This window comes from Caretta caretta, chromosome 1 (genome assembly GCF_965140235.1).
Source record: "Caretta caretta isolate rCarCar2 chromosome 1, rCarCar1.hap1, whole genome shotgun sequence".
Classification (NCBI taxonomy): Eukaryota; Metazoa; Chordata; order Testudines; family Cheloniidae; genus Caretta; species Caretta caretta.
Genome location: NC_134206.1, coordinates 269,168,637 through 269,177,868, shown reverse-complemented (window position 1 = coordinate 269,177,868; position 9,232 = coordinate 269,168,637). Strand labels below are relative to the sequence as shown.

Below are 9,232 nucleotides of genomic sequence, written 5' to 3'. Positions count from 1 at the left end.
TTTTAGTAAAGGGTCTATTTTAAATGCCCTGTTTGCTCCCTACTGCCTCAAGAATTTTTTATTTCCATTTTAATGATGTTTAATTTCATGAGAGTTTCCTGGGTTCAAAAAAGGAATAGACAAACTTCAAAAGTCTTGAATAAGCACCCAGAAAGTCAGAGGTTTTCGTGAATCTTATATGAACTATCCAAACTTCTTAAAGGGTGAAAAGTTGGACTGGAAATCTCATGGGAACTTGATTTCTCTGTGAATTCTGTTACTTTGTTGCTTCCATGAATAAAGTCCTGCAAATCTGCAGATATATATATATCTTTACTATATATAGATCTAACTTAATATAATATATTTAATATATTTTAGATTTAATATATATCTTTATATCTTTACACTTTATATCTGCAGGCCATGTTTGCAGATCGTGGATTGGATGTGGATACAAGTTTTGTATCCACTCAGGGCTCTAGCCATGAGACCATCCTTTCTTAAAGCGTATCAGGATTTCCATCTCTGATCATAGCCAAACCAGGAAGAACAGAGGTGTGTGAAAATGAACTCTAATTTTTGTTTAAAAAAGTGATCTGAAGCTTTAAAAATGTTCAGGTTCAGCTGGCTCTTGTGTTATCAAAGTTAATTTGCTCATTCCTACAGTTTTGGGACAAAGCCATTAAAAATGCTCTTTTTGCTGATTTATTTTTAAACAAGAGTTCTTTCTTAGACATGTGGAAGCTGTCTATAAAATGATTCAAACATGTTAAGGGACCAACATTTTGCTTGTGGCTATGTGGTTTTTTTATAGTCCTAATCTTTAAATCATATGAAACTGTGATAAATTGAAATCCTTACAGGAAGGACAGGAATCTGGTCACCTGTGTTGGCATGGGATATATTTTATAGTTTAGGAAGAGAGGCTGAGAAACCTAAACAATGGCAGTATTGTTGTTCTAAACATTGAGAACCAGAGAGTCACCTGACACTAATTTGCATACAGCACTTCAGCGGTCAACAAAATGACCCTCATGGAGGTTGCTGTGGAAAATGATTATAAAGTTAGGGGCAGATTCTGCCATCCTTCCTCACAGTGTGTGCTGCCTTACTTTGTAAGTTGCCCCATTGATTTCATTGTGACCATTTGCAGAGTAAGATACTACTCAGTGTAAGTAAGTGTGCAGAATCTGACCAATCGTCTGTTTCTATTCTAAATTTGTGTTGGGAAACCACTCAAATATAATGTTTCACTTATCAAGTGGTAAAAACCCTCTTCATGCCAACAACCTGTATTGGCAGTAAGTATTAACATATTTTATGTTCAAAGTTATTGCTTGTTTAATAGATTTGAATACTCACCAGTAGATTTTAATATCCATCAACCAAAGCTGGATGCACAATCTGCCTCATAAATAGATGACATTAAAAATAAGGAGTTTGATAGTGCATCACTAGATAATATATTGAGTTTGCATTTATTTTCTGAAACATATGCAAAACAAAGTTGCCTGTATTTCCCTTTTTAAATGAGAACATCTGTTTTTACTGTTACTGCATTTTATATGTTTTATTTTTTTATATTTGTTCATATGAATTTTGCATTAACTTTTCTTATTTTCATACTGAATTGGCAATCTCATTATTTTTAGAGCCAACTAGAAAATTATTTTCAGTGCTAAGAGTTTATTTGCAATACATTTATCACTTCGTGATATGAATTCAGTATCTCTAAGAAGTTAGACAGTCTTTGACTCAGAAGAACACAAATTCTCATAGGATTAGAGCAAACTATGGCTGGAATTAACCATGTACCCTCTTACTGTTAAATGAGATTTGAGAGAGAAGTAGTGAAATACTTTATATACATTTTATAATCTAAAACTCCATTTTAATAGGGCAGGTAACTATAAAATTGTATACTTGATTGAGTTCAGTGTTGTGAAGGAGACATCTACATCAAGGGGTTAAACAGAAACTATTCTTCATGTTTGTTTTGTAAGGTTATTATTTTTTGCAGTACAGAGCATAACATACTTTGCCAAAAACAATATAATTATTTTTTACAGAACACTTTTAAAGAGAATAAACTGTTACGAAAGAGGCAGAAAAAGTATCACTGGCATAAACACTGTCTGTAGATGAGACTAAAATAATTGAAGTGAAATTGCTTTCATTTATGGCTAACAAGCTCAGGCATTTTGCATGATCTAAGCTATATTAAAGCTTTTTGGGAAGAGATTATTTTTTGTATGACGAGTACCTTAATAGAAGTATCATAGTTTATGGTAAAATAGAACAGCAGTACAGCTCAAGTTACATTCATTTATTCAGATGAAGTAATATTCTACCAAACTATTCTACAGAAACAGGGGGAGAAATTACTGAAACCTTTTTGCCAACGTTTATCCGTTTCAATTACTTTTGATGGTATATATTCCTTGTGTGCTTTAGCTATAGTACCTTTATGTCGACAGTTGGTAGCACAAGTCTTTTAAAGCACAAAGAGTAGCAGCTCTTCAGCCAATCTGTGATAAAAGAGAAAAAAATGAAATCACTATGGAAACTGCAGGAAGAATCTAAAAGCTTTCTTTATAAAGTAAATGTCTGATGTTTGTGACTGCGGGGGCACAAAATTCATAAATCTGTATGATGCTATCATTTCTGATTTGTTATCTCAGCAAATGCCAGGTCTAAGCAGTCTGACCTTAGCTTTATTAAGAGCTTCCTTTTTAGAAACAGTTACTATTCAACAATGGAAAGACTGCAGTGCTGCAAGTGGGGGAAACTAATTTGTTTAAAATGTGGCTTTTAAAAAAAAAATCACAGAGACCTCAAGACTTAGAGAGTCAGGAACACTGTGAGGTTTTTAGTAATGCAGCAACTAGGGGAGCTGAATGCAATTCAGAAAACTTATGTTTCATTTCCATTACATGCCTGTCTTTGATCTCAAATTGAAAATCTCTGACCTTCCTCCTCCAATCCAGAAGCAAATAAATACTAAAGAAAAGGAAACCCCCTCTTCTTTCAGCACACAGGGCCTCTAAGACTGAAGAATGAAGGTGACTGCTACTATGAACCTGTTTGGACACCAGACAGCAACAAATACCTGTCTCAGTGGAGGAGTTTAAGAGCACTGCAGAGATCTTCAGGCAGTGCAGAGTATCTTGGCTTACACAGGCCACGGTCTTTATTTCAAAACAGTACTAGTCGTGGTTTCTCTGTACCTGCAACTGAAGAATTAGAAGAACAGGAGGACAGCAGTAAATCTTCTAATCCAAAACTCTTCATGTCACAGAAAATACCCTGAAGTCTAAGCAGGATGAGACTCTTGGTAAGTACATGTCTACCATTACATTTGTTGCTGTAAACTTGTATGGATACTTTTCTGCCTTATGTGTCTAGTTCAAGTAAGACCTAAGTTTTTTGGGAGGGAAAGGAGGAGGAGATGGGGACAGCATATTCTTCTTTTAAGAATATGGCAAATTTCCTGTCAATTTTTGCTTTTCCAGTATTAATGTCCAGTGTATTTCATGTTGTATGCGTGTTCCCATGCTGTTTTAGACATTTTACAAACACTGCTAGCCTGGTGTTTTGAGGCATTTATGAACAAATAGTTCTCCTTGACTAAATGAAAGTGAACAGGTTTGGGGTTAAGTACCCATATTATATATTTAAGCCTAATATGTATATCTCAATAACATAGTATTAAACATGCTGATAATGGCTAGAGAAGCACAAATGTTTGTCAAACCACATGTTTTAAGTCTTCAAAACACACGGTGGGTATTTTAACTTCTATGGATTCAATTTAAAATATTGATACTAAATGTATAACAGGTATGATTTTAAATTATTTTACAGAAAAATAACTGATGTGGGAGTACAGAAAAAAATCTCAAGTACTTTCTGATTTTAAGGTACATTGGTGAATGCTACTGTGGAGTATTATATTATTAACAATAAAGCTTTGTAGGTTAGCCATGGGGAAACACTGACAATAAAATTTCTTGCAAAAGTTGGTAAATCTTCCTGTAATAAAAATAAATTCTAAAAATTGGCGTCTTTGTAGCTTTTTATGCATATGATGAAAACTAATTATCAGTGGAGAAAATTTGACTTGGTAGAATGAAATTAAATTGCTTTTTTAAAGACTTCCTTAAACAGTGCTAGCTAGGGAGAAGTCCAATAATATTTTTAGCTCTGAATTGTAAAGCCTTTGCTACATTAATAAATCATGTTGCATTCTGACTTTTATCAAAAGATTAAGAGGAGGAGAACTGCATACGGCACAATGAAGCTACAAGAGAAGCTCTGACTGTTTTGTTTTTTCCCCCTTCATCAAGCTACTGTACACATGGCCTTTCAAGATGAGCAACTCCCATAGAACAGCATTTACTGCGGTAGGTCAAAACTGGCTGTAAGTCAATGACAGTAATAAATTAATCATCAAATTATAATGTGTAGTGTACTACTTAAACACACTATATCCAATATTTGAGGGGAAAGTGATATATTGTCCTTTGATGTCTACCACATTTGCATTATTTTTAGGAGAATTTTATTTTTTCTTATGCTGTTTAGGGTTATGTATTTATTTATTGACTAACTATTGAAATGAATAAGACTAGAATTGACATGCAAGTGCACGGAAAAGAAACTGTTTCATTTACCCAACAAAGCTGCAAATACAGCCTCCTTGTAGCAATTTATTTGGGGTAACACTTAGCTGTATATGAGCTCTAGGCACAATGCTGAATGAGGTGTTTCAATTTAGTTTTTTACTGTGGCTGAGAACAAGATGTAAAATATATTTTCTGCAAGTAAAGATTCCTAAACCTTGCAAAGAAAAGCTTTGTTTTTTGAAGATGGAGTACACTGACACAAGTCCTAGAAACTGGCAGGCTAAAAAAAGGATGTCAACTGGAATGAATTTTTACCAACAGATCATGTATCAAATGTATAATTTGTTGATATAGGAATACGAACTGATGAAATATATCTTTGACACTAGTGTGCTACATTGTTATATAGAAGCTTTGTAATAGTCTTGATGAGTTCTAATCTTTGACATTTGCTTTTACAAAAAATCTAGTTGATAATTCAGTACCCTAATTATGTTTCTATGAAAACAGTTCAGACGAAAGATGTTATGTGATCTTCAGCCCTGTGTTATATTAAAAAAAAAGGTATTAACTTAGTAACATATCAGAAGTGTCTCTTTGATGAGTTTAATGATACTTTTTTTGAATACCTGTTTTTATAGCGTCATTTACAAATATAATTGAACACATTTTTATTCATCATTTTTTCTAAACTACACGTTGTACTTGCCCAAATGCTAAGCAAAATAGGTACTGGCTCCACTTTAATATTTACATATTTTATTTTTGTAGTTGGTATTTATATTTTAAACATTTGCTGCAATAATAAAGACCAATACTTTAAACAAATGTGTGCGTTTTGCAACAAGTAACTTTAAAAGGAAAATAAACAAGTGAAAAGTAAGAGTTCTGCTTTGTATTAAGAAATCAAAGTCATTATGTTAAATGTGAATTATATCATTTGGGAATACTTTCTATTCATTTTTCAAATCAATCTACTAGCAAATGTTAAGTTCATAAGTATTTATGTCCCTGGTAAAGTTAACTTTTTACACATAATTTGTGTACAAACTGAGATAAAAGGTTAATTAAGGTTATATGCTCTGAGATGTTGTATGTATTTCTGCATATATAACATCTACATATAGTTGATATTTTTTATTCTGTTATATTTGGAATGAATAATTTCTTAATACATGACTATTTACTATAAAACCATTAAAACACTGAATCCCTGGGGGGAAATGGATACCTGATACTGGTATGTGGCTTTGTGTCTGAATGTATAACACTCTGACTTAGCTGAAAGAGAATACTGTAGCAGTGTGTCCTCAGGTAAAATTCTCAGACACTAGATTATTATGTAATATACAGTAGGAGTTCTGTTTTATTTACAGTCTTCTTTTGGGAAATATAATTCAAATTTTTCAGATCAAGTCATGTAGATATTTGAGGGTATATAATTGACATTGTGCCTAGGGAATTATAGGTGTATACCTGCTGATTTTGTTAATGGGCGTTGTATACCTAATTCCGTATGTATATTATTGAGAATGCCCTTTACACTTAGAAAAATACACATTAAACATCATTTCTCATATTTTGTGCTTTTACAAAAAACAATTCTCATTGGAAACTACTACAGATAAATAAACTCCACCTTCTCTATGTCACTTTTCATTGATACCCAAGAGTTTGTGTTTTATAGCAAAGTGCATATTATTGGGTGCTTGTGATTGACTTGGCTGGAATTAAGAGCCTTCCTCTGTGTCTAAGGTGGCTTTAAGGGAAGTGTAGTAAAACTTCCATAAGAAACTTCTCTCCCCTTTTACTCATAGCATAAAGAATGTTCTCTCCGTAATGGACATGGTGAGGAGAGTTCTTCCTATAATGTCATTAAGGATAATGGGATGGGCATTCTGTATTTGCGGGAAATGTAGACTGATATATCTAGTTTATCTTTCTATAATGCACCCAGCACAGTGATATCTCAGTACTGAAAATTTTTCTTTTCACATCCCTCCTGCATCCTTTCAGTTATGATATTTTTGACGTGTATGGCTATATAAGCTAAGATGCAATTGTTTAAAACCTACTCTAACAATTCAACAAGACTTGTTCTGTTGAGGACCCAAGTTTTGGAAGAAGTATGGTAGACTTGGTTCAAAATGAAATATTCAAGGCTAATGTGCTTGGGTATGGTCTAATCAAGTCTTGACATCGAATGTGACCACACTCAGACATTTGCCATATGATAAACAGCTGGAGTTTAGAGTGCTCTTTTTACAATACAAAGTTAGTGGTCTTCATTTTGCTTTTCCCAGAAGTAGCACTCATGCTGTGTAGAAAAGAAATTGCCACATTATGGTGCATACAGCCGAGCTGTTCTTTGGAATTGCACTGGATGTAAATCAGTGTAGCTCCACTGAAGTCAATGGAGCTACACAGATTTACGCCAGATGAGGATGCCAGCCCTTTATCTTTCCCCAGCAGTTATTTTTCACCTCTTCCTTATGGCAAATTCTCGTTTGTTATAAACTTGCATAAAATAGAAAGGGGAATCATCCTAAAACTCTCAGAAACTGGTAATAAAATGTCCTTTTTAACATGGGGAAAATATTCACGTTTAACATATGTATACAGTAAAACATTCTTCACGTACCCCTGCAAATACTTCAGTTGTTGACATAGGTAAGTTATTTCAACATTTTCTTTATATACTGATATTCTGAAAAACTAAAATGAGACATTCAGGAGTAAACCTTCAGCAGAGCATGAGAATCCACAGTCCTGGCTATGTAAAATGCATCCTGCACTGTAGAGGATTTTCTGCCCTGCAGGGCGAGTTCCAATGAATGACATTGATTCCTATTAAAAAGGCACTCCCCTCCCTTCTTGATGGACAGGGGTAATTATAAAAGGCCACTTGACCCTTATCATTAATGGGGAAGCACAATAAAATCCTCACTCAAGTAGAAAATATTACTCTGCACCTTTAAAAAATGACCACGGACTGTTTTTCAAAGAAATTTCATTAAGCTTGTGCAGTGTACTTTTATGGAGCACACATGAGAAACTCTGTACTTACGCCACAGACAGTAACATTCTATCCTGTTGAAAATCCATGTTTTTTCAAGTGATATCTCTAATTTGCATTTTTATGATCAGTGGTAAAAATTGTTCATCTTATATTTCATATTTTATCTTGGTATGAAAGATTTTCTTTCTGTTCCCCACCCTTTATATACTTTAACTTGGCCTTTTTTAAAAACAAAACAAACAAGCTCCCTCCCATCCCCCAAAGTATTCACTCACTCACCTGTGCATTCATACAATGTTTAAAATACAGTTGAGACCAGCTTAAACAGAGGAAAAAGGAAATTGAGTTTAAAGGCTAAAATACTGACCTGCCCTGAACCCATTCACTGGGTGCCCGGTATGTCGAATCAGTAGTTGTTCACAGATTGTTGTACTGTCTACTGTAGGCCTAAGTGGGTGCATAAAAGCCAGAATATTATCCTTAATTTATGAGCTATTTCTTGATTTTTGTCTTTACAACTAAACTCATAACTTATTTTATATGAAGCTTGTTTTGCTAAAACTTGTTTATGAAAACCTAGGTGACAGAACTGGAGGGGGGACTAGGATGGCTAATATCATGACTACCTAGATAACCCTTTCTAACATTGTTTCCTTTTGGGATTTCTACATTCACTCCAGATTAAAACTGGGAGCTGACTTCCAGTGGAAAATCTTCTGTATGTTAAAGATAACACATGTAGCACTATGTCACATTGTCACTAGACAATTCACTTTTATTAAAAACTAGAATATTTGCATGTAAAAACATGGCGGTGATTATCCAGAACGGTTTCATTTAGCCTTAAATTATGAACATTCCATAAAGCATAGTGCATCAGTTATTGACCTGGTATAATTTGAATTCTTTATTACTACTGGAGTCTAATATTCCTATACCATGTCTAACCATTAGGCTCAGTCAGATTTCAGAACAAGAGAGCCTGAACTGAAGGTAAAAAGAAAAGGAGGACTTGTGGCACCTTAGAGACTAACAAATTTATTTGAGCATAAGCTTTCGTGAGCTACAGCGTGAAGGTAGTATTTTTTAAGTTTAAATGGGAACATTTCTATGTATAAGATACCAAGCTCATTTCTTAACCAAAATGTGGTTATTTACAATTCATTTTTCCCCATAGGGATATAAGGAGAGCTTTGTATTTCAGCAAAAAGTAAAGTACTAGTAAATAAAGAGTTAAAGTGAAGGCAGGCTCACTGGTTTGTTGAGATCTGTCACAGTCTGAGTGGTTGGCTACATATCTGTCTCAGGAACAATAGCTACCTGTATTCTGCACGGACTGCTGGGCAGGCACTAGCAATCTGGAAAAGGTCTGTCTCTGTTAGAGGTTTCTTAGTGAGAATCCCTAATGACAGTCCCACTTTTCATTGGGAGGAAAAAAATCCTGTCTTCTCTCTTGATGAAGGACAGAGCTTTGATCATTGTCATTCAGCCTTGACTTGGCCTGAGGTTTAGGTTCTCAGCCTAGAAGACAGTAGGCTATCTTCTCTCTCTCTCTCTCTCTCTCTCTCTTTCTCCCCCTCACCACCTCCCCCCCCCAACACACACA

At 34.4% G+C, this 9,232-nt stretch overlaps 2 long non-coding RNA genes across 6 annotated transcripts in view; one reads left to right on the top strand and one right to left on the bottom strand.

The window, feature by feature from the left end:
* Positions 1-2,079: 2,079 nt before the first annotated feature.
* LOC125630062 (uncharacterized) lies at positions 2,080-9,033 on the bottom strand. Its single transcript, XR_007354545.2, has 4 exons — positions 8,947-9,033; positions 7,994-8,073; positions 3,092-3,215; positions 2,080-2,510 (listed from the first exon to the last, which is right to left on the bottom strand). It is a non-coding gene; the product is annotated as an uncharacterized LOC125630062 (long non-coding RNA).
* LOC125630061 (uncharacterized) overlaps positions 3,186-9,232 on the top strand; it is a 94,309-nt gene continuing 88,262 nt past the window's right edge. For 3 of the 5 annotated variants that reach the window (XR_012666416.1, XR_007354542.2, XR_007354541.2), the window contains exons 1-2: positions 3,208-3,316; positions 4,247-4,385. This is a non-coding gene — a long non-coding RNA (uncharacterized LOC125630061). Of the gene's footprint in view, positions 3,317-3,846; positions 3,903-4,246; positions 4,386-9,232 lie in introns of all 5 variants that reach the window. The other 2 variants (XR_012666415.1, XR_007354543.2) reach the window with 2 other exon arrangements.